Below are 25,400 nucleotides of genomic sequence, written 5' to 3' on the forward strand. Positions count from 1 at the left end.
CAACCGTTAGAGTATTGAGCCATATTCCTATCTTTCTCTTTCGGCCAAGGTTTACAGAATTTTAAAAACTTGGTCAAAACTTGACCTTCCCCCCTAGTTTTTACCTTGTTCAGAACTTTTTTTGATTTTTAAAAAGTTTGCCGTGTTTTTAATGTCCCAATAGTAAAATTATTTTGATAGCTGTATTTTGGAAGTCAGACTTGATTCAGTCTCAGTACTGTAGGTATTAAATTGGCACTAACTGTGAAAGCATGAAAGTTTTGTCAAACCCGTGTGCTCCTGATCACATATGTTCTTGAAATGGCAGTTGGTAAGGGATTTCACCTGTTTTTCATGTATCATTGGGGCTGATACTGACATTCTGAAAAGTCCAGCCAGTATTTATTGAGTACCAGCAGGAAGCAGAGAACTTGAGTGGGTGTTGGGGTGCCTTAGTCAAGAAGGAGAGGATTCTTGTACTAATAGAAAGCAAGTAAGACAGTCCATGTGAGACCACTACCAGAAGCAAGGGATTGCATTTGTCTAGGAGGCCAAGGAATACGGGGATGGAAAGGGTGTTTGGAGCCAGCTGGGAGTGTTTGTGTATTGTGGAAGAGGGAGAGCACATGTGTTAGGGGAAGCTTTGAGGTGTGTCATGGGTCAAAAATAGGTTTGCCTGGCTGGGACAGAGACCATGTCTGATGAAGGGAGGTAGAGAGGATGTAGTTAGTGGAAGACTTGAACCACAAGTCAGTGGTGTTATTTGCTTCAAGAAGCGTGGTTCTCAACAGGGGGTTACTTTGCCTCCCAGCAGATATTTGGGAAATCCGGACACAGTTGTATTTTTGCTTGTCCTAGCTAGGAGGCAGGCATTGCTGACAGCTAGTGAGCAGAGACCCTGAATCTTGCTAAACATCCTACAGTGTGCAGGATGTTCCCCACTACAAAGAACAATCCCGTCCAAAACGTCAGTAGTGCCAAAGTTGAGAAACTCTGCCTAGATAGGGAAGGTAGAAGCCACTGTGAGGTTACATCTCAGAACAGGCCTCGGAGGAAGGTGGTTTTGAAAGGTGAGGAAGGACCGTGAGTTGGGAAGCCAGTCGAGGGGACTTCTGCTACACTCAGGCCTGAAGGGATTAGAATCTGGGCAAATTCTAATCAGAGAAAAAGGCATTTTTGAGAGATCCTGGCAGATGGGGAAGTCACAGAATTAGACTAGGCATTTTAGAGAAGTCTTGGTCCAACTTCTTTAGTAAACTCTCACACTTGTGAGGCAGCATCTGTTTAAACACCCCCAGATACAGGGACCTCTCTACTTACAATGACATGCCATCATACCTTTGGACTGTGTCTATGCTCATTAGCTGATGACTGCCTCCCTGAAACTTTGTTCTGTTGATTCCATTCCTCTGGAATGACCTACCTCCTCAGACAGTCCTGCGAAGGCGTAAAGACAGAATAATGTTTCCTTCTTGCCACTCCAGCTGATTAACTTTTCTCAAAGCAAAATAGTCCTAATTCTTTTCACAGTTCTACATGGGACATGGTTTCTGCCTCCTGAGTTTGTCAGCATCTTTTATGGAGAGTTATGGTGACTGAAATTAAATATGGTAATGGAGACCTGACCTGGTCCACAAAGAGTATAGTAGGACAGCTGTTTCCTGAGATCAAGGCACAAACATCTACTTTTTGCAGCTTAAGCTTACAAAACGGCCCAGCACAGACTCATGTTTAGGGTCTGGACAGTCAGAACTCCAGGTATTTGTCATATTAGCTGTTGCATCCTGTGTTCATTGTGCAAGTGTGTGTGTGTGTGTGTGTGTGTGTGTGTGTGTGTGAGAGAGAGAGAGAGAGAAGCTGAGTGGGTGTTTATTGTTTTGTTTTTGTCCCTGTTCAGTACTGTCCTATTTATTTTGGTCCAGTCTTCAAGTCTTTTGAGATTTTAAAATCTTAATTCTGCCTTCTAATCATATGAGAGAGGAGTGGAGGATGACTCTGCCAAAAGCTTTGTAGTCACTTAATATTAATACTTCATGAAACCCAGTACTTTGTTTGGCGCTGCTTGTCCTATTTGAAAGCTGGGAGTTCTGGGTGGTGGAGGGGAATTCCAGGGATTGATGAACCCCGAGCTTAGGGCATCTGAGAAATTTGTGTTTGTGACCAAGCTACAGTGAGTTCAGTTGTTGCTAATGTTTGCACCTGAAGTGCCCTTTTGATATTATTTGAGTCTGTTGCAAGCTTCTGAAATCTGTACTTCATCCTCTGGGGTCTTTGTAATTCTATTTAGACATCTGGAAGAGAATTGCTAATGTTCTTTGCAAATCTGAAGCTTGCCAAATCAGAGTTGCTTTTGAAATTTGTGAAGAGGTAAATAGGGTAATAACTGGTATTGGCAAAAACCATGTATGAGGTTTGTTCCCACTCAAGCTCAGTTTTTTTTTTTTTTCCTTCTTCTTCTTCTTCTTTTTTTTTTTTTGTGCTAGAATGCCTGAAATAACTTAATTAGTGACAGATTTAGTTTTGGGGAAGGAGAGAGAGGTGGGGTCTTAGAGACAGGCCTTTCTCCTAGAACTGAGCTTTAGTATGTCAGTGGTGTAGCGTCACACTTGGCAGATTTCACATATCTTCAACGAGAAGACATTAGGAAATCACCATTCTTGGATGTCTTTTGAAGCAGATAGGACAGAAATCCTAGGTAACCTAATGCCAGGTTATCCAAATGTTCTACATCTGCCCAGCACACTAGATTTAAGTAGATTACTTGGTTCAGGTGGTCACCATCCAGTAGTGTTGAGAGTGCTAGAACAAAATTCCAGATCTTGTAGCCAACACGTGTAACCTCTTTCGTTAGGAATGTCCATTGTGCCCAGTCCATTGCAGGCATCGTGTCTATCCAGATGGTGCAGTCTGCTTGCTCTCACTTCTGTGCGTGGCCCACGTGGGAAACCTGTCTGTATTCTCTGGAGATGAAACTGTTCCTGTAAGAACTAGTGTTTTGTGAATTTAAGAGATTTCTTGAGTGGGGACATCTTTGAAAATCCTTAGAAATTGTCCTTTTACACTTTCAAAGGCTGTATCAAAGTTGAAGTCACCTTGGAATTAAGTGTGCAGTGTATCATTTTTGAGTAGAAGGAGAGAATTTTTAATAGATGGGAATGATCAGCGCTTGAATTTGGTACAAGAGGAAATTGAGGCCTAAGGAGGTGGTGTGGTTAGTGGCAGCCTACACGTAGTCTTGGAGCAGGCATTAGAATCTACCTGTATGAAAGACCACAGATACAGGCTAAGGATAAAGATTACTCTCCTTGGAGGTGAGTAAACAGTGGGGTCCCTTAGGACTTATTTACATAATTGATCCAAAAGAAGGAATACACAGCGGAATTTCTTGGTTTACAGATGACAGTGTGCTCTTCTGAATTATGAAATAGCTAACCAACGGGGATTTATTCCAGGAAACTGCACCAGGATATGTTAGTCATCAGGAGATTTGCAGGTGTGTTTCTTTGTGGGCAAATATGAGGTCAGGTATTAAGGGGGGAATTACAGAGTTGTCATAAGATGGTTTTTGGTGGGAAGATCCAGGAAAGGGCTTCAAAAATATTTTTACAGTGTTTTCCCAACTTGTTGCAGATTAAAAAGAACAGGAAATGCTAAGCTTCATCAAAAAGATTTTGGCAACAAAACAGAAAGCATAGTCATAATTGAGGTTCTACTGTGCTTTGTTCAAAGCATGGGCCTCTGACTTTAGGTGAGACAGCAGAGCTGGAATGACCAATGTAATGTACCTAGAAAGAGTAGACAGTCCTGCCAGAATGTAAGCTCCAAGAGGACAGAGCCTTGCGCATCTGTTTTTCTGATAAAAATATAGTTTCTAGTATCTGGAAAGAAGACCGAAGACAGCCAGGAGGAGATGATTCTGACGCCCATGAAACTGCTAGGAGAGGGACAGAGGAAACTTGGATTGTTCCCCCTCGTCCCGTGTACTTCTGTTTCAGTCGCCGGCTTCCTAGTCTGCCTGCTCCGGTGCTGTCAGTGTGCTGAAGGCAGAGATTTATCTGTCTTGTGCACCACTGATTTCCTGGTGCCTCCCCCCCCACCGCCCAACACACAGCAGGCCCTGCGTTGATATTTGACGCCTGAAGGAGTACATGAAGAGGTGCATTCCTTAAAGCCTTACAAGACATAAATTCAGGAAATAATGTAAAAAGTTTTGCTTAGCCCTGGCTGGCATCAGAATCAGTCTGGGAAATGTTTTAAAGTTAAATGAGCCCAGATCTTTCCCCACATCTTTTGGGTCAGAGTCTCTGGGAGTGAAGTTTCATTTGCATAACCTGGCATTAAGTTACCTAGGATTTCTGTCCTATCTGCTTCAAAAGACATCCAAGAATGGTGATTTCCTAATGTCTTTTCGTTGAAGATATGTGAAATCTGCTAAGTGTGACACTATACCATTGACATACTCCAAATCACTCCAAAGTGATTCTGGTGTGTAGCCAAGACTGAGAGCCACCGTCTTGCATAGTTGTACAGAAAGGGTGGGTATTGACACCTTAGAGAAGCTTTGAGACATTAGTGGCTGACAAGCACACACTTGGTATTTAAGACAAACAAGGAGCTTTAAGGATACATTTGTGTCCTTGGAAGATGATGACCAAGACAGCAGATGGTCCACTGTGTGGCCCTTGGTGCTGCATGAGATACTGTATCCTGGACATCGATGGCATGAGGGGACCATCCTGTGGTCCATCCTGAATGCATAGTGACAGTTACACCTGCCTGTGGAAAAATAAGAATAAAGACAGTGCAGCAGGCTTTTCAGTTTTAATTTTAGTGCTAAGTTTATTCGGTTGAAAGGATTTTTAAAAAAATCTTGGTTGGGATATCTTGCTTACTTTGATATGTTATGAAAGACTGGTGATGGTTTGTCTTTGGTATTATTTCTTCTAAAATCTGGCAATTTTATGACAGTATTCTTTTGAAATTTTACTAGTCTGTGATATCAAAAGTCTGGGAATTACTGCCTTCCTGAGATGTTTGAGATGTCCATCTCCTCCTCTTGACACCTGCTGTTGGGAAGAGAGCACACGTACTGATGTTCAGTTCTATCGTAAACATTTCTTTTCTTAAAAAGCTTTTTTACTTTCCTTCTGTGCTTGCTGGTAAGAGTTAGGAACTTTGCCAGAGAAGACTACAGTTCCACAGCAACTCATAAATCCCATTGCTAAATCTCAGCATCAACAGATCACCAAGACTGCGGTGAAGTCTACAAATCTGGGAGGAGGAAGAAGTGTAAGACAGCCCTTCCCTCAAGGGTGTCAGCCTCCAGGAAGCTGCCTCTGCCGAGCTCACTCAACGAAGACCAGACAGATTCATGCCCTTCACATTGGGTGTGAAGTACCATCAGTCACATTCTCTTTACAGGTTGTTCCCAATCCAGTTCTAAGAAATGTTTGGATATTCAAATTCTTTCAAAAATGACCCCCGTGATTCTTGCAATAATACCCTACTTAATAAGCTTTTAAGATCATTTTATTATCATCTATAACTAGTTTTTTAAACTTAGGTCAAGAAGTAATTGGACAGTTTATGGAATACTCATAGGTAATAACAACCAGTATTTATTAGGCATTTACTGATAATTCCAAACCCATGCCCTGGAATTTACATGCATTCTCATTTAATTTGCAAAACAGTCCTGAGTGGAAGATGGACTTGTTTCCACGTTAGAGATGAGGTAACTGAGGCCTGAGAGGTTATGTGATTTTCCAAAAAAAAAAAAAAAAAATCACAAGGAAGTGGAATTTGAAACTAGTCTTTATTTCCAAGCTCATTCTCTTACGCACAGCGTTCCTCTCATTTCTCTTAGGTTCGTTTTTCTTCATTTTATAATACTATTAATGTTTCTGTTAAAAAAGAGAATCTGATTTTGAGTCGTAAAGAGACCTTACAGCTCGTCTGGTTCCTGCTCCTTGTTTATGGACCATATCTGAAGCGTGGGCACACAGCTGAGAAGAGGGGAGCTGTGGGCTACCCTGCTCTGCAGGCCAGAGCTCTCATCAACACAGTGGTTTTAGAAATACCAGCCTGTCAGTAAAATCACTTGAACGAAAGTTGAGCCTGGAATGGAGAGGGTAATTTAAAATCACTTGTTTTGGTGCTTTCTCTAGCCCTGTTCTCTTTTATCATCAATATTGGTAATAGAATGCACTTGTAATAGCACACACTAAGTGCCCTCCTCCTAATTAGATCTGACTCTACAACACTACTGTACATTAACATAAAAGGATGTAGCTACTGTTTGGAAGGTGTTTTGTGCAAATGTTTGCTGAATAAATGCTATCACAAGTATATGCAATTAAAGACAATCATACCCATATTCTCTGAGTTAATAATGAATCAATAAATATCCATATATTTATGTGAGAGATATATATAGTCTGTTTCATTCATAGATTTATTATGTTCAAGTATAGTCATTTCAGTGGAGTGAATTCACTCAGTTTCCACTTTAATGGTTTTATTTTTCATATTAATGTTTAGCCAATAATAAAGTATAAATTGTAAAATGGTCTGTAGTGTTACGCAGCTTATGCAACGAATCCTCTTCCTACATGCACACACCACACATACAGCTTTCTCTTTAACTTAGTGCTTTTCAAATATTTCTTTACTTTGGGACATTTTCCTTTTTACTTAGTTGTGAGTTCTTTTCCTTATGAATTGTATCTGGAAAATTCTGTACCAAGGAGAAACTTTCTGATTACCCCTGTAAGTGCTGCACTAACCAGAGAGAGAGTTGGAGTTGGATATTAGCTATGGTCTTAGGCATATACCAAACACTGCCTGAAGTGGGCCTCATGTGAGGTGACTTATAGCACCTGGTACTCACCTTAGGGAAGAGTGATGGGGGTGGGGGAGTGGGGGGCAGGCCTGGATTGAACCAGAAAATGCATGTCCTGTAAAGGGGGGTCCTGTTCAGCCAGTCTATTCAGCAGCCAACTGTTGCCATATGGGAATGTGGGCCAGTCTTGACAGATCTTCACTGTAAGCCAGAAATCTGGATTACTTAAAAATCTCCTGATTTTGAAAGATTGGCTAAGCTCAACATTTGAAAAAGAACTTCCTGCAGACCCAATAAAATAGCTTTGTGGGTTGGATAGAGCCTGTGATTTTAGGCCCTTAGATAGCTCTTTAGTGGCCGGGTACATGGAAGTAGAGCATTCAACAAAAAGCATAATACACTTTTAAAAAGTTGAAACAAATGAAAACTTGATGTCATTGTTTTGTATAACACCCCCCTGCCCCCGCCACATACACACAGAAAGCAGAACAAAGCAAACCAAAATCCCCATACTTGTCAATGTAATAATTTCTGCTCTTTAAATTTGAATTATTATGTCCAGAGTAGATGTATTTGACGGGGTTTTCCTTCCTAAGGAGTAATGATTGAGGGAGAAATATGTAGAGTACGGGAGCAAAGCAGGTAGGAGATACGGCTGTGGGAGGCAAGCGGCCCCAGAAATACAGAGCACAGGGTAAGAGCCGCTGGAGGTGAAGAAAGATCACCTATCCCAGAAGAGAAGAGGAAGATTTCTTTATATCTTAAAATTGATTTGGGGGTTAATAAGAGAGAAACGAAAAAGAGGAGTCCTTACCTGAGAAGGGAAAATTGTGGTCTGATACACATTTAGAAGTAGTGCGGAACCTCTGTGGGTAGGCGGGGGCTATTGTCTTGCCATCCCTAGTGTGCACGTCAACTTGTGGTTTCTGCAGAAGGAGAATTGGAGTGTAAATGAAAGGAGAATATCAAGTGAGGAAAGGAAGGGGGATATAGAACAGCTGCCATCATCAAGTAAACCAGGAAAATTGAAAATGTTTCCATTGACAAGCCAAGACTCTTCGCTGCCCCTCTCCAGAGCACAGCATTGTTTGAGGGGTATGCGCGATGGCCTCCAGCTCCCGGATGGCTCTGGACACCAGCTTGCTTTGCTCGTGGGGAGTTGGTGCGCTTGGCACCGCTTGACACTGCCCCCACAACCCTTCCTTGTGAAGTTAGTGGCAGCGGGGGCCACGTCTGCTCCACAAGTCACGCTGCTTGGAGACCAGTGAGGGCTGAGTTTTAGCCTCTCTTCCCCTGGGCAGGACACAACCCCAGACCAGTGTTGTGACCCTTCCTCCTAATGCTGCTGTCTTTAGTTTTATCAGCTCTTTTGGGGAAAAATCCTTCCATTGTTTAATCTGTTGTACATAACGCCCTCTCTGAAAGAGAAGAGAGGTGATTTTTAGCAGAGCTCTGTGTCTAGCTGAGTCTAGACTTAGCCTGAGAGGGGATTTTTAAAATCATTTTTTCTCTCAATCATCCCAGGGATAGCCCATTGTTCTTGGAATTCCAGTATTTTATGGGGAAGATAATCTTTTGGTTCATCAGGTTTTATCCCAGTCCTTAGGATTGTCATTCCAAAGTGATCTGGACCATGTCTTTCTCAACTGGTATAACTTTAAATTTTTAACACTTTGGTAGCTTTCACATATAAAGTGAACTTTAAAATTTTCCCGTGTTAGTTAGCTTAATGCTATAAGTGTCTTTTTTTTCCTCAGTGTGGAAGCCCGTTTGTAGTGTTGAGAAAATGGGTGCAGATGTACTTGCACTGTTGCTGGAAAGAAGGAAAATTCTTCAGATTCCACTGTTTGTTCTTCCAGGGACTCTAGTCCACAGATGGAAATCCTGGAGGATCCTGTCAGGAAGTGAAACTTGTGCATAAATCTTTGTGCTGTTTTGGGGCATTATGGATTAACAACTTGTCTAAGAAATCTTTAACCTTCTGAAACACACTTAAAAAAAGAATACAATCATGGAGACTAATCTATTCTGGAAATAATAATAGGAAGCACTTGCCTTGTACTTACACGTGCCTGGCACTGTTGGAGCACTTTATGTGTTTTTAGCTCATGTACTGCTCACAACAGCCCATTTTGTAGCAGAGGACAGCAAGGCCCAGTTCCCCGTCTGGCTGCGCTTTCCCATCTCTGGGAGCAGCCAAGGGACTCAAGACCTCAGAGCTGGAGGTGACAGAGCTGTGATTGGAACCCAGGCATTCATGGTCTGAGGACTGCATTACAGCCTCTTGTACTCTTCTCGTGGGCTTCCCTGGTAGCTCAGCTGGTAAAGAATCTGCCTGCAATGCAGGAGACCCCGGTTTGATCCCTGGGTCGGGAAGATCTGGAGAAGGGATAGGCTACCCACTCCAGTATTCTTGGGCTTTTCTGGTGGCTCAGATGGTAAAGAATCCACCTGCAATGTGGGAGACCTGGGTTCGATCCCTGAGTTGGGAAGATCCCCTGGAGAAGGGAAAGGCTACCCACTCTAGTACTCTTCTCTCATCAAGGATCACAAATAGGCCTTAGAATCTTCTTTTGCTTTCCCCCTCACTTCACCTTTATCAAGATCAGGGTTTGATGAAAACAAAAGGCAAAAAAATTATACTCCTTCCCTAACACTTCATCACCACACCAAGTGAGCAAACAGCATTGTCAGGAGACATTTTCCATCTCGGCACAAAAACTAAAGGGTCTTCCTGGAGCACTGTCCTGAGACACTGGATTGATCCCTCTAAGGGCTGCAGGTGGGGCCTCCTTGCTGTGACAGTCCTCACTCTTTGCACCAGAATTGTTTTTAAGAGGACAAAAACTACCTTACCTTTACAACTTAGGGATTTGGTGAGCTTCTGAGAATGTTTTAAAAATTGTTTTTCACACTTCATAAAGGACAGTGGGAAGGGCCAAGGGTTTGGAGCTTAGAGGACTTGAGTATTGGTCCTGTCACGCTTCTCTACTGACTGGACTTCTTGGGACTTGGGTTTCATCCCCAGTAACTGGTGGAGCGGTTGATATCAGCAACAGGATTGATTGTGTGGGGTAAGCTGCATACTACACGTGATGGTATTTTACCGACAGCAGTGGCTGTGTGTGTTGGGCACTTGGGAACCAGTGTGTTCTTTGTGTCTCGGAGTCTCTCTCATGGGTGGGTGGTGATGAGCTGGATGCCTGGGAGTTATTGGGAAGGTTGGCGTTGATCTGAGCTTCTCTCCTTTCCTGTTCCCGCCTTACCTGTGTCCAGAGTGACGATAATGTGGGTGTCGACTCAGTTTCTGGCCCAAACTCCTTTGCCTTGGTTTTCCCCCCTCCTACTTTGGGCTCGCCTCCAGTTTGCCTACAAAGTGCTGTTTGTTGTGAGGGTGAAGCAGGCATTTCTCTGGGCAGCGACACTGTGGCTGCAGGCAGTTACTGTAGTTCAAAGCAGAAAGCCAAGCTGGAGTAGGAGGGACAGACAGGGCTTGTTCGTTAGAATTTTGTACATTGATTTTTGAAGGAAAGAAAGGAGATTAAGAGATGACTTCTCAATAGAAATATTATGAAATGCCCTTCATAACAGAACAAAATTGGGCAAGGAGAAAGGGCTTTAAGGAATTTTAAGAAATCACTCTTTATCACTTTGAAAACAAATTCTTTTTATTTATTTATTTTTGAGTGGAAGCACATGCTTTTGGAGCTCTTCTGTGATGTGTCTGTGATGTGTTCTAGTAGGGAGGGAAACAAAAGTTGATAGAGAATACTAACAGCTATCATCTTGGTACATTTTTTGTGGTCTGCATTGGGCTGAACACATTTCCTGCTTTATGCTCAAATCAGTCATGAAGGTAGGGCTCCTTCTTTGTAGGTCCCATTTCAAAGATCATAAGGTTGAGGCTCATAGTGTTTCAATAACCTACCAAGGGTTACAGTGCTTGTGAGTAACTGAGAAAGTAAACTTTGAAGCTGTCTGACTCTCAGCCATAGCATGAAACGCGAGTGAGATCCGGGGCCCTGCTCTCTGGGGGAGACCAGCCCACAGGCAGTTGAGTGTCAGCGCAGCACGCAGTAGATGCTGTCAGTTCTGCACGAGCTCATTTTGGGGACATTTGCTCAGAGGAAGGGGAGACTGATTTTGGCTGGAAAGATCAGAAAAGGTTTCACAGGGAGAAAAATAGCTTGAGCAGCCCAGACTTGAACGATGAGGAAGATGGTGACTGGTAGGGAAAGGTGGGCGAGCTGAGGGAGCATTAGGGCAGTGAGTGCCAAAGACATAAAAGAAGCATGTGGCGTGCTTGGGGAACGGTGCAGTGACAGAGTGAGGGGTGTGGGGGCCAAGGAAGCAGAAAAGTAGTTTGGGACACATCACAGAGGGCCTCGAGTGTCCTGCTGAGGAATTTGGACTTCATTCCGTTGCCTTTGAAGGTTATTCCATTAAAGGTTCTTGAGAAAGGAAATCATTTAGTCTCTATCGTGACTGGTTCTGGTGGTCGAGTCTAGAAGGGAGTAGAATGTCTGCAGCAAAAGTTCCCCAACCAGACTGCAATATAGGGTCGCTTGTGAGTTTCTTAAATGTACAGATAATGGGAATACCCCATGCTACTGCCAATGCCCCCTGCCCTAGACATAGTATTTAAAAGCCTGCAGGTGATTCTGAATGCAGTCAGATAAGGCACCTCTACCTTTAGCTCCAGAGAAGGCAATGGCACCCCACTCCAGTACTCTTGCCTGGAAAATCCCATGGACGGAGGAGCCTGGTAGGCTGCAGTCCATGGGGTCGCTAAGAGTCCAACACGACTGAGCTACTTCACTTTCACTTTTCACTTTCATGCATTGGAGAAGGAAATGGCAACCCACTCCAGTGTTGTTGCCTGGAGAATCCCAGAGACAGTGGGCCCCCGTCTATGGGGTCGCACAGGGTCGGACACGACTGAAGCGACTTAGCAGCAGCAGCAGCAGCCTTTAGCTCGGAGAAGGCAATGGCAACCTACTCCAGTACTCATGCCTGGAAAATCCCATGGACAGAGGAGCCTGGTGGGCTGCAGTTCATGGGGTTGCTAGGAGTCGGACAGGACTGAGCGACTTCACTTGCACTTTTCACTTTGATTCATTGGAGAAGGAAATGGCAACCCACTCCAGTGTTCTTGCCTGGAGAATCCCAGGGACAGGGGAGCCTCGTGGGCTGCCGCCTATGGGGTTGTACAGAGTCGGACACAATCGCAAGTGACTTAGCAGCAGCAGCAGCAGCCTTTAGCTATTCTGGGGCCAGTTGTGAGTTTGTCATCATATTATCATGTGTCATCAATCTGTTTTTTAAACCTTAGGATGGGGCCAGCAATCAAACCTTGGAGAAGATCTATTTAGGTTTTATCATTTGCTTGTTATTCTATTAAATAATCTCAGAATATCAGCATTTTCACATGAATTTCCCACCCATGTCGAGAATGCACTATGGCTTTAATCTTTATGCCTTTGTGTTAAGGGATACCCCACCCTTACCCTACCCCACCCTTCTCCACCTCTTTTTTAATTTCGAAGGAAATGGATTGTGTAGCATTTCCGTGGTGACTGTCCCTTCATCAACAGTTTCTCATGAGCTGTGGAGTCCACTGTGTGGGGCATGGTTTCTACAGAGCTAATAGTTCAGTTCTTCAGTCTCTTAGGAGTTAAATGAAATGATGCTCACTTGTACATTTCCTGGGACCTAGCGTGAATTAGGCCTTGCCGCCCCACCCCCCACCCCGTCCCTGCCAAATGTCTTGGACCTCTCCTAACTTCCGTTTCTTGATTTCTAAATCTACCAGGAAGGCAAACAGTTCTACCAAGGGAAAAGCAATTTCTCAACGTTAAAAAAATTAGAAATGATAATTTATGCTTAAAAAAATAATGTTAGTCCAAGTTTTTTGCTCTCTTCCCTCTTCCTTCTCCACTGTTCTTTATTCTGCCGTGTGTTTGCAAACCATTCTCATGACCTTCTGCCGGAGCGGCATATTTGTAGCAGGGCCAGATTATACATACACTACTGACTTTTTCATCTGACCTCTAAATTCAGCCTCTGAGCCCCTTCATTTCTTTGAGTTTTGATAACAAAGTCTTCTTGTTGAAAGGAATATCATTTCCCGTGGAACCTTACTGATGGTCTGTACAATAATAGGATCATGCTTTTTGAAGTTCAGATGGAAGGCCCTAAAATCTTAAACATATCCAATTTACTGTTGCTTACTTTACTTAGTTCAGTCTTGGCATTTCAGGTCTAGAGGCGGTTACTACCCAATGGGCACTCTCAGCCCCTCCCTGAAAATTAAAGGGAGCACAAAAATAAAATCAAACTTCTTGTTTTTCTTCACCTCTCTGTTAATTTAACTGAGTCAGTTAGCTTGCCCTCATTTGCCCTTTTCACAGCTCCCAAATTAATGGTATGTGCAAATTTGATTATGACAGTGTGGACAATTCCTAGGTTACTTTTGAATACAAATTGAATGCTGTTCCTTGTGGTTCTTTTCTTCATCACACTGGTAGATGTATCGGGTGTTTTTCTTTCCAGCCTGCTTAACTCCTGTGTGGATCTTGTAGCCACTGAAGTTTCAGTTGATTTGGCGATCCTGATTGTATGGGACACTGTATCAAATGCTTCATCAAGATCAAAGCAGGGGGAGTGCACTTCATTCCCTCCCCTTGCTCATTCAGTTGTGTTGGAGGCAGGCAATCCTGGAGCCTTAAAATCCAGGATTCTGGTCAAGGTAAGGAAGCAGCCCTTCTTCCCAACTTTCAGTTCAGTTCAGTTCAGTCGCTCAGTCGTGTCTGACTCATGAATCACAGCACGCCAGGCCTCCCTGTCCATCACCAGCTCCCGGAGTTCACTCAGACTCACGTCCATTGAGTCAGTGATACCATCCAGCCATCTCATCTTCTGTTGTCCCCTTCTCCTCCTGCCCTCAATCCCTCCCAGCATCAGAGTCTTCTCCAATGAGTCAACTCTCCGCATGAGGTGGCCAAAGTACTGGAGTTTCAGCTTTAGCATCATTCCTTTCAAAGAAATCCCAGGGCTGATCTTCCCAACTTTACTGTTCTGCAAATATATTTTCCTTTCTTTCCAGGATTCATTTATTCAGCAACATGTAGCAGGTGCTCTATCCCTGACCCTGTATAACTACTGGTTACATTCTTGCTGCAGAAAAGGAAACCTCTGAGCCTTTCACTTCTCTCCTTCTGCCTTATCATGGGAGTATTCCCCATGAACTTTAATGCTGGAGAAAGCAAGTCCAAGCCAATTGTGTCTCCTTGGTAGTAAAATGTGTTGGTTAAAGGTAGATTCTCTGGCTGGCTAGGCTGCCCATGGTCTGGTATTTGCTAGGTAGTATTACTTTAGGCAAATTATTTAATAGCTCTGTGTCTGTTTCCTGGTTTGTACTATGGAGGTAATGGTAGTTCTTGCCTCAAAGTGGTGTTGTCAGGAATAATTGAGTCAGTACGTGTAAAGTGGTCGGAATTTGTTTAGCTAGGTTTAGTTTAAAACTTGATGAATAATCTTTCAAAAGTTTATAATAACATTTCTGGATTTTCCAGGCACTTTGTTTCTCTTCCCTGCTGTTGGCCTTCGTCACGCCACTACAGGCAAAGAAAGGGAAATGAAGATGAAGCTGTCCAACTTTGCCACCTTGTAAGGCTCCATTTTAATAGGTAGTTGAGAATTGATGTATCAGTGGACAGTGATGTGTGTGACTTCTTCCCTATCAACTCACCTAATGCAACTTCCCAATGTGTAATTGTGCAGATATTTAGGTATTTTTAAAATCCTTTTAAGAACGTTATTAGTAATAAGTACTATATTCATTTGACCTGTTAAGACAAATTATTTTAAGTTGTTGGATTCTTTAATATATTATTTTTTAAAAGAGAATTAAAAAAAATTTTTTTAATAAGGAGGCAGAAATACCCACTACAAAAGATGAATAGACAAAACATGCCTTCCAAAGAAAAATATCTTACAGGACACTGTTTAGTCTACACAATGCACATCATGGTCAACAGTCAGTAAATAACTCAAGGCTGTTCCTGCTCACAGTCTGTGCCAGGAGCAGTTTGAATACTTTAACTTATGTACAAGTATTTGCATCTAAGCTAAGCCTTCATGGGCCCTTGCTAATCTTTCATATTTATACTCACTAAATCACAATACATCAGTCATTGTGACCCACTTTACATATATATTTGCATTCTAAGTTGGAAAAAATGTATGAAAATTTTGTCCATCACAATTTGACTGACCAGTGGATCTGTTTTATTATTTTATTAAACACTTGTCAGCTGCAACCTAAGATCAGATTGAACCTAATTTATATTGACATATTGCTAAAAATCAGTTGCCCATTGCAGAATACATTCATAGTTTACACTTTCAAAAAACTTGGCAAGGGGATGCAGTCACAGGATGTAGTTGAGAGAGAACATTCCACGTTGTGTTTTAAAAGTGAGAGTCTTCTGAGGAAAGGATGTGTAGCACAGAATAATAAATCCCACAGCCAAAATGCACCTACTCATGTCTCCTCAAGAGGAAGAACAGACCCAGGGTGAATTTTAGCTCCATTACCTACTGCTTTGAGAAAATGACTTAACACATATGAGCTCTGCTGCTTTTTACTCGGTGGTAATGAGTCCTCCCTGCAAAGGCAGTTTTGAGAATCCAGTGAGGCAGTACACCTGTGGGTCCTATGTAAACAGTACTAATTCTGCTCAAAATGTGTGTGTGTTGAAGTACACATACCAGCTCAGGCCTGTAGCCATCCTGGCCTGTGTTTCTGACTTGCAGCTGGGTCTCCCAAGTCAGGCTGCAGGTATTCTAAGTAATGCTTTCCTTCTCAGCTTTCTTAAAACCAGGGAACTCTGTGCCCAAAAGGGAGCCTAAACTATCTTGCAGGCAGACTTTTTTTTTTTTTTTGCTACATTTTTGCCACGGGAAATGATACTCTGGTTCCTTGAAAATGGCTAATAACCCTCTGTGGGTAAATGCCAATCAAGCCAGCCAGTTGGCTCTGAAGACATCTTTCTTGTAAACCATGGTCCTGGTCTTGCAGAGGCCGGGAAGTGAGTGCGAGTGCCAAAGAACTCCTTCCCAGAAGAGCCTGTTGCATGTGCTACCCTGGAAGTGGAGTCAGAGGCAGGGATGCCACTGTGAAGACTGCTGCTACAGAGAGGCAGTCTCTTAGGTAACCAGATGGCTTGTCATGTTTCTTTTTTTGTTCGCAGAAAATCCTGTAATAATGGCCAGGAATCCTCACACAGAGAAATCGCATAGCAGACATTTTTAATCGTCAAAGTAAGGACTTTCTCTTTGAAGATGAAGAAAGATAAGGAACATCATTTTTGGATGTGAGCTTATCATCTCCTCCTCCACACCTGTTAGTCCTGAGGAAGGCGGTCTCTTGTCACTTAATTTGGAGCTTCAAAAATGGCTTTCACACCCTTGCTGTATTCATCCATGGATTGTGGTACTTAGGGAGTGGAGACTTGAAAAATTAACCTCCAGTATTCTTCCAGAATCAGTTATATTTTTTGTGGTGTCATTTGTGCCTACCCAGGAGCATTTTTTCCCTCTTTTTATGAGGTTGTTATTTTAATATTTTTTTCCCTACTCAACAGTGTCAAGCAAGAAACAATTTCCATGAAATACAGAAGGGGCAGGAGAATAGCTGAGCCGTGGGAATGTGCGATATGATGCTTAGGCCTTGTGATGGTTTGGATACATATACGTTGGCAACAGATGCAATCTTAGGAGTCTTGCATTATCCAGACTATGAACTTTGGGATCCATAGAGCTTAACTTGATCATGTTTCCTTTGCTTTGTCTCAAGAATTTAATTTTTCTTTAGAGGTTTTTCCTTCAAGGCTCTTGGATTAATAAGTAACAGCAATGAAGGCAGGGATACCAAAAAGTATTTCAAAATAGAATTGTATCCCAAACATGGTAATAATGATTTTTTTTTTTTTTTTAATGAGAGAGAATTGAGAGAAATGTTGAGTTAACTGCTCTCTGTCCCCCTTCTCTCCCAGCGGGTACTTTGTGGGAAAGAAATGGCAGGGCTTTGGGACGAAGCATTAAGTTTGTGAAAGGAAATGAAAAGTGGACAGGTCCAGGATAAACAAGGGACTTCGAGAAGGAAAATGACAGCAGCAGAGGCAGAGCTGGACCCTAAGAGGATGCTAAGAGCCCTCAGGAGATTTTTGAGTATTAGCCCTCGTGCCACTGTGCGGACCTGAAGGATGGGAATGCATCTGCTTCTGCTCAACTCCTACTGGCACACTTGAACTGCCCTTGGCCTTGACTTACCCGCTCTAGAGTTCCCGGAGTCTGTGCTGCTGAGTAAGGTGGCAGGGAAGGGCACTCACTTTCTCCCTCACTCTCCCCCTCAAGTGTCTGGGGTCTCACTGTTGCCACGATTCTTGATCTCCTTTTAATACATACTCTTTCTTGGCTTGTCAAGAGGCTAATAGCAGCATGCTATTGATGGGTGAGTGTGAACTAAGTGCTAAAACAGAAGGAAATGAAAAGTGAGAGAATTTCAAATTTCATCAAGAGTGGAGTCCATGCGTGTTTCGTTCCTTTTGTGTGGGTGTGGTTTTTGTTTGTGTGTTTGTTTGTTTGCCGCCTTCTTAAAAGAGCCCAGTTAGAGTAAAAGAATTCAGGGAACAAATATTAGTCAGCAGATTAGGTTCTGAACTGAACAGACTTTGTACCTTGGCATATAAGTGGCTGTCCCATAACCTTCTGAACTTTTGCCACTGAATGATTCTGAAAAGGCTGACAGAGCCAGTGGTAGATAATGGTAAAGAGCACGGTGTCCTCTGCTCGAGTTATCAAGGTACATATAATTCAGGTGGGTAAGGAGCCCAGCTAGTGTGACGGAGTGATGGTATGGACTTGCAGGCTCAGTGGGAGACAAAGGGACGGATCATGGATAGTCACTGGGCTTGATTATTCCCTGAGAATTCATGATTGTTTTGAGAATTAGAGTATAGAGGAAGTGGCGCAGACTTTATACTTAGAAAAGACCTCTCCACTTGACTACTTTTTAGCTAAGACATCGGGATAGATACTTAACTTTTCTGACCCAGTTTCCTCAATTGGGAATGTGAGAATAGGACTTTTGCAGATCTATTGGGAAATGTTAAGATTTAAGGGAGTTTAAAATGAGATGCTAACACTGAGCAGGAGCTTAATGTCCATCAGTTTCTTTCTACTTCAGTCAAAATTGAACTTTTCATGTAGAATAATCATTCATTATATACTATTCTCCATGTTGAGTTTTGAAGCGAGAATAACTTTTATTTAAGCCATCACCTTGATGATAAAAGAAGCTGTTGATCAGAGACAGTGCTTTAAGTGCCTGGCAACCTGATAGATTCTTGGGCAAGGGCAGGCACGATAGGGATGAAATTGTTCTCATTTGCAAGCCGAGAAGCTGGGCACTGAACACTCCTAGCGCTGGCACACTCTGCTTAGGGCAGATTCTTAAACCATTTGTTAGCAGGACCCTGAGGTTGACCTAAGTCGGAGGGTAACGAAATGGACATAAACGCAGAATTTGGGAACTGCTTAGGGATTTGTACGCCCAGAGACATCCTTGTTTTTTGGAAGAATGCACTATATGCATTCTTCACTATATGATAATCTTTCATGTGGAACTGGTATATATAAACGTTAGGACACTGTGCAGCTAAGGGTCTCAGTAGAGAGAGAGCCTAGGAACCCAGAATACTTTTTTTTTTTTTTTCCTTCTTTTTCTGGCAGTTCGTGTCTGCTGCGGGCACATTCTCCCGTTTGAGTCAGCCAGGCGCAAGACAAGTCTTTTCCCATCCTGAAGCTCTTTAGGCTGCTGAGCTGGAATGGATATACGGGAATGTGACTCTTAAACTTTAAAATCCAGCTTCCTCTCCCTGGTAAGGATTGTCTGGTCTTTATACCGTCCCCTCGTCAGATTTCCACCCCCAACCCCCACTCCCGCCCCTGGGGCGGGAAGGAGAGGAGAGGAAAGGAGGAACCCCTAGGCAGGCAGGCAGGCGGACAGCGTGGAGTTGACTTAGGTAGCGCGGGGAGGGGAACCCAGGCGGGGGCTGGAAACGGAAGGGCTACCAGCGCGCCGCGGGCGAGGCGGCCGGCAGGGGGAGGCCGGGCCGCGGGGCGGCCACCTCGCGGGCCGCCGGGGTGGCGGGTCGCCCGCCGAGGAGAGTGCTGGGGGCCGCCGACCGTGCGAGGCGGGCGGCAGCGGTTATGCAACCCGCAGCCCCCTCGGCCGCCCTCCCCGCCGGCCTGCCTCCCTCCCTGCCTCCGCTCGGCGGGCGCTCGGATCTCTCTCGTTCTTTCTCTCCCCTGTGTGTTTCATACAGGAAGTGCACGGCCGTCTGTAACGTGCTGCCGGGTCCCAGGATGGAGGAGTGAAGCCCCCGCCGCATCGCGCCGGTCCCAGCTCTCGGAGCCCGCCAGCAGCCAGTCCCCGGAGAGGAGAGCGCCCTGAGGGTGCAGGGTGGCCGCCTGGTCCAGGTGCGAGGCTGGGTCGTGAGCCCGCGGGCTGGGCGCTGGGCTGTCACTCAGCCGATCTGCAGCTCCGTGCTGCAGCCTCACTCGCGTGCATTTTCTACACTGTGCGCCCCTGGCTGCTTGCTTTCTCGGAGGGTCTCTCCAAACTCTGTGGCTGTGCTGCCGGCGGGGTGCAATGGACACGGGCGTAAACGCGCGGCAGCACGCGGCGCCCGGGGACCTGCCCTGCTTCCTCACCCACTCACTCTAGGCGGGAGCTTTCCAGGCAGGACTGACTGTGCTTGGGAGGCTTCCTGAGTCCTCAGCTGCCCTCTCCTCCCTTGCCTGTCTTCCTCCTGCTGCCTGAAGCAGCGGCTCTTTGTTCTTCACTTTGTTCCCTGGGCCGGGGGTTATAAACAGTATTGTGAGTGGGTGGGTTGGGGACCTAAGGGAGAAAGAGGATGAGTTGAGGGTGATGTGTAAGGTGGAGAGGGAAGCAAGAGCCCTGGTGTCCAGACTCAGAAATCCTACTTCTTCAGCCGGTGTAACAGAGGAGTCCAGGCTCTTTGCTTTCCATTCTGGGAGAGCCAGACTGTCAGGACCTAAGGGAATTGGTGATGCAAACACACACACCGGAAAGGTAGTGACCAAGAATGAGGGGCAGCTAGTTGTGAGATGTTTAGTCTGGTGTCTGGTTTGTTAACTCCAGTCGTGGTTTCTTAGCCAGGCTCCCTTACTGAGAGGGAGGTACTTTTAAAGGTAGGAGCCTGACATCTTTATTCATTAAATGCCGTTTTTCATCAGAGTAAAACTGAGAATGAGTTTTCTCAAATTCACTAGGTAGATTACAATTCACATGCTTGTCTTGCTCCATCTCAGAAGTGCAGAGGTGAAGAACAAAATGCTAGAGCAAAGGTTGGTTTTCTGCACAGACTTTCTGCTTCTTCATTTCTCTGGCAGCTCCTCTCTCCAGGGACTAAATCAGATGAACTTCTCCCCACCCCTCCCCCAGTGAAAGCCCAGCCTTGTTTTCCTGCCTTTATTTATCTGTCTGGTTGAATTCCAGCCTTGCAGAGGGACACCAGGGGAGGTGTGATGGTTGAGGAGAGTCAGTTTGGTAGGAAGATTGTAGCCTCAAATTAAATGTTTGAATGATGTTAAGCCAGTGACATCGTCTTTCACTTTCTTTTGGAAGAAGGGATCCAAGCAAATGACTGGAGGGAGAAAAAGGAGATTCCGCAAAGAGGGGTCTCTTTTTGTAGCAGGGAGGGAAAATGCACAATCGCAGTACTGTGTACACTTAGCCCCTTCATCATATTGGGCACTTGAGCTTCCTCGGGAAGCAGAGCCTAAATTCATGATGTTCTATGTTCATCATACCCGCCCCCCCAATGCTGAATTTTTGATAGTAAAACATATTTATTACATAATTGATTTTGCTTTGAAAGGAAAATCTTTGGTAGTTTCTCAGCCTGGTAAATTTATACTTTCCCCTCCCTTCCCCTTACTTTTTCTTTTTAGCAACATGGAGGTAATTTGAATGATAAGATCCCATTATTCCAATAATCCTTCAGAACTTTAATCTCTTAAAATACAGCTGCTTTGAGCATTGTGATATTATCAGTAATTGGTATAACTGTGTTAGCATTAAGTAACCAAGATACACTATGAGCACTGAGCAATTAATTTTATCTTTTTCTAGATAGATATGGACTTCTTAAATTTGATTTTCATATGTCTGAGTTTGTGCCTCTTCTTGCCAAATGCATCATGAAATTAAAAGTGAAAACAAGTCATTAAGAGAGACTCTTGAAAGGGAAGACCTGTTCAACCATTTGTCTCTATTTTTTATACCCAGGTATATTCTTGGCCCTCTGGTTCATTAATTTACTTGAGGACTTTCCTCAGCGTCTGTCATTCCGTTTCAGGTAAAATAGAACAGCCTTTGTGAACTCTCAGACTTATCCCCTGCTTAGGAACAGGATTTATTTCCACTCTAGTGGAATTTAATAATAACTAAATAATAACCCAGGAATAATAATACATGGCCTTTAGATTCTTATTTTCTGTTGTTGGTCAGTAAGTCGTATCTGATTCTTGTGACCCTATGGACCGTAGCCCACCAGGCTCCTCTGTCCATGGGATTTCCCAGGCAAGAATACTGGAGTGGGTTGCCATTTCCTTCTCCAGAGGATCTTCCTGACCCAGGAATCAAACCCAGGTCTCTTGCATTGGCAGGTGGATTCTTTACCGCTGAGTCACCAGGGAAGCCCCCTATTTTCTGTTTACAGAGAGCATTTTTCTCTGTCTCATTTGTAATGTATTTTTTCTTTTGACAGTCTGAAACAGGATTCATTTATTCCATTCATTTATTCCATGGAGAGAAGAAACTGAGGCTGATAAAATGTGACTTGTCAGTGGTCATAGTAGTAAATGGACATGCTGGGACTTGAACAGGGGTCTTAACGATTTATAACGCTTGGCTCCCTTGAAATCTGGAAAGTTGCTGCCTAAGGCAGAGGTGGCGGTGATGATTCAGATGACCTTTCACCTTTCTAAAGGAGAGCTGATAAACACTGACTTGAGATTAACTTTCTCTAAATCTTTAGGTCTTTTCCCATTGCTCTCTACCCAGAGTTTAAGAGGTTTTATTGTTTTGTTTTTTTCCATCTTTTACATTGACACTTCCTCTGTGTTGGTGACTAGATTTAGCTGTGTTTGCATCTTTGTGACTTGCTTTATGCTGCCATAATTCTAATGGCAGGTTTTAATTTATAGATATCTTGTCAGGTCCTAGTTTGAAAGGTCAGATTAGCATATTTTAACTTCTTAGAATAAAAAAACACTTCTGGTTTACCCTTAGGACTCAGTTTACATCCCAGAAAAGAAATGATAAATTAATAAACAATGTATATGACTCTCTCCACACCCCATTACCCTACATACAGTATGACTACCTTACATAGCCCTCTAACCTCCCTATCCCCAGTTCACAATAAGTTACTGAAAAGCTTATATTATAGAAAGACATGGCCAAATCCATATACACCTTATGTATTAAATATTTTTATAATACTCCCTAGACAGAAATGTTTATTTTTCTTATTTTTGCAGTGTTTAATGTTGAGGCTGTCTTTAGCTGGGATTTTTATGTTACACTGAGAAGAATATAAATTAAAATCTGGAGTACATTTTCACTGGGAAATGCTGGATAAAATATTTCTTTTTTTTCTCTTGAACATTTTGAGTATCTGTAGTGATCTATAACTTCCCCTTTGTAGAGTTGTGTCAGAATGTCAGGAGAAGGAAGAGAAGCTGGAAGAGGGGGGAGAAGAAATAAACTGAGTGATCTTTTCTGTTTTAAGGGAGGAATGGAATGATACATGTATATTTTCTTAATACACAATGCAGTGCCTTTTCTGTCTTTGAACGGTTGCAATGGCTTGTAAACTAAGAATGAAAGGGTAACTACCTTTGATGTTAAATGCCAAGGGAAAGTTTATGGTCAGGAGAGGACTGGGAATGGAGATAAATGTACATTAGGATTTTCAGTTTTTTGAAACCCTCTCTCTTTTTCCTTCATGTCTATTATAAATACAAACTGTCTTCAGTTAGAAATCGTAAACTTTAAAGCAGTGGTTCTCAACCCTTATAACACTTTTATTTAATACTGAAAGGTTTTAAAGATTTTTGCTTCTTTAGATTTTTCTTCTCATTTCTGATAATTGCTAATTTTTAGTGACAACGTTACTATTTAGTATTACTTAACTGGATATGTATTATAAAGAATGACCACAGCATCTTCCATATTTGTAAAATAGTAGTCCATGTATGCAGAAAAGGCGATGGCACCCCACTCCAGTACTCTTGCCTGGAAAATCCCATGGATGGAGGAGCCTGGTGGGCTGCAGTCCATGGGGTCGCGAAGAGTCGGACACGACTGAGCAACTTCACTTTCACTTTTCACCTTCATGCATTAGAGAAGGAAATGGCAACCCACTCCAGTGTTCTTGCCTGGAGAATCCCAGGGATGGGGGAGCCTGGTGGGGTGCGTTCTATGGGGTCACACAGAGTTGGACACGACTGAAGTGACTTAGCAGCAGCAGCAGTTCATGTATGAGTGAGACAAGGGTTCAGTATACAGACCTCTGCCAGGATCCTAGAGACCATAGGTTGGGACCTGAGGACCAAAGTGAAACAACTGCTCCAGGCTGAAAATGCCAAAATGGTGACGTATATAGCATGTTAGCCATCAGGTTATAAAGATTCCCAAGTAGAGTTTTTCCTCTTTGTTGAACGTTCAGGAGCTGATGTGTAAAATCCTGACTTTCGATCTGATCTTGTTTCCAGGTTAATTGTTTTCATGGTCAAGCTTTGAGGTCCTGCAGTTACTCAGTCATGGATAGCTAGAGTTCTTCTAAGCGTTCTCCGACATTGTCCAACATGTGTGTGCGTGCGTACTAAGTTGCTTCCTGACGTCTAACTCTGCAACTCCATGGACTGTAGCCCGCCAGGCTCCTTTGTCCATGGGATGCTCCAAGCAGGAATATTGGAGTGGACTTCCTTGTGTTTGTGGAGTCAGGACTCTGACACCAGTCCCAGGGTCATCACTGTCATAGCTGCCATCAGAAGCAGCCTTATATTCATTTCCCAGGAGCTAAAAGAGACTTCCTAACCTTAACCTTTGGACTGCGAGGAGATCTAACCAGTCCATCCTAAAGGAGATCAGTCCTGGCTGTTCACTGGAAGGACTGATGTTGAAGCTGAAACTCCAGTACTTTGGCCACATCATGCGAAGAGTTGACTCATTGGAAAAGACCTTGATGCTGGGAGGGATTGGGGGCAGGAGGAGAAGGGGATGACAGAGGATGAGATGGCTGGATGGCATCACCGACTCGATGAACATGAGTTTGGGTAAACTCCGGGAGTTGGTGATGGACAAGGAGGTCTGGCGTGCTGCGATTCATGGGGTCACAGAGTCAGATACAACTGAGCAACTGAACTGAACCTTAACCTTTACAGTTTTCAATAAGTATATGGAAGAAGAGAGATAATTTACCCTGTTCTGTAGTGGGAAAAGCTGACATCTAAGTTCATATTGAATCTGTCTCTCTGGTTTTCACGCCTGTTACCGAGGTTTTGGTGTTCTAAGATGGATTAGGCAGGACACCACAATCTATTAAGGTTAGTGCATGATGTACTTTTTTCTGGTTTAAAAAAAAATCACTTTCTATTTATTGAATGCTTTACATGGATTATCTCTAATCATCCTAGTGTGGTGCAGGGTGGGTATTACTGATGTCTTTTATGTAAAGAAACTGAGGCAAGTGGAGACTAACTTAACCAGGTCTCATGGACAAGCTTAGGCCCAGCCTTGGATCCAGGTTTGTCCATGGGGTCGCAAAGAGTCAGGCATGACTGAGCAAGTCACACACATACACATGCACACGCTGAAACATCTGTGACATTAGATCTGCTTCTTTCTCTGTCCTTTTCCTCATCTGTGAAGAGAAATGAGAATATTTTATTTAGTCTTACCCACCGTTTTAGCTATAAAGAAAGCTGAGCGCCGAAGAATTGATGCTTTTGAACTGTGCTGTTGGAGAAGACTCTTGAGAGTCCCTTGGACTGCAAGGAGATCCAACCAGTCCATCCTAAAGGAAATCAGTCCTGAATGTTCATTGGAAGGACTGATGTTGAAACTGAAACTCCAATACTTTGGCCACCTGATGTGAAGAGCTGACTCATTTGAAAAGACCCTGATGCTGGGAAAGATTGAAGGCGAGAGGAGAAGGGGATGACAGAGGATGAGATTATTGGATGGCATCCCTGACTCAATGGACATGAGTTTGAGTAAACTTCAGGAGCTGGTGATGGACAGGGAGGCCTGACGTGCTGCAGTCCATGGGGTCGCAAAGAGTCGGACACAACTGAGTGAGTGAACTGACTGACCTTTTTAGCAAAGGTTCCATTAAAATCCTACCACATATGCAGACTGTAGAAATAGGGACATGAAAGGGTCAACATTTTTATAAATGTTTTTGGCTTCCATGCAATA

General features: G+C 43.6%; 1 protein-coding gene across 3 annotated transcripts in view; it reads left to right on the top strand.

The window, feature by feature from the left end:
• LRRC8D (leucine rich repeat containing 8 family member D) overlaps positions 1-25,400 on the top strand; it is a 131,617-nt gene that overhangs the window by 1,916 nt on the left and 104,301 nt on the right. The window contains exon 1 of one of the 3 annotated variants that reach the window (XM_005678121.3): positions 19,278-19,366. The exons of 1 other annotated variant lie outside the window; for it this stretch is intronic. The gene's annotated coding sequence lies outside the window, so the exon portion shown is untranslated. Of the gene's footprint in view, positions 1-19,277; positions 19,367-24,307; positions 24,527-25,400 lie in introns of those variants that run through there. One more of the 3 variants, XM_018045730.1, reaches the window with a different exon arrangement.

The sequence above is a fragment of the Capra hircus genome, chromosome 3 (assembly GCF_001704415.2).
Source record: "Capra hircus breed San Clemente chromosome 3, ASM170441v1, whole genome shotgun sequence".
In the NCBI taxonomy this organism is placed as follows: Eukaryota; Metazoa; Chordata; class Mammalia; order Artiodactyla; family Bovidae; genus Capra; species Capra hircus.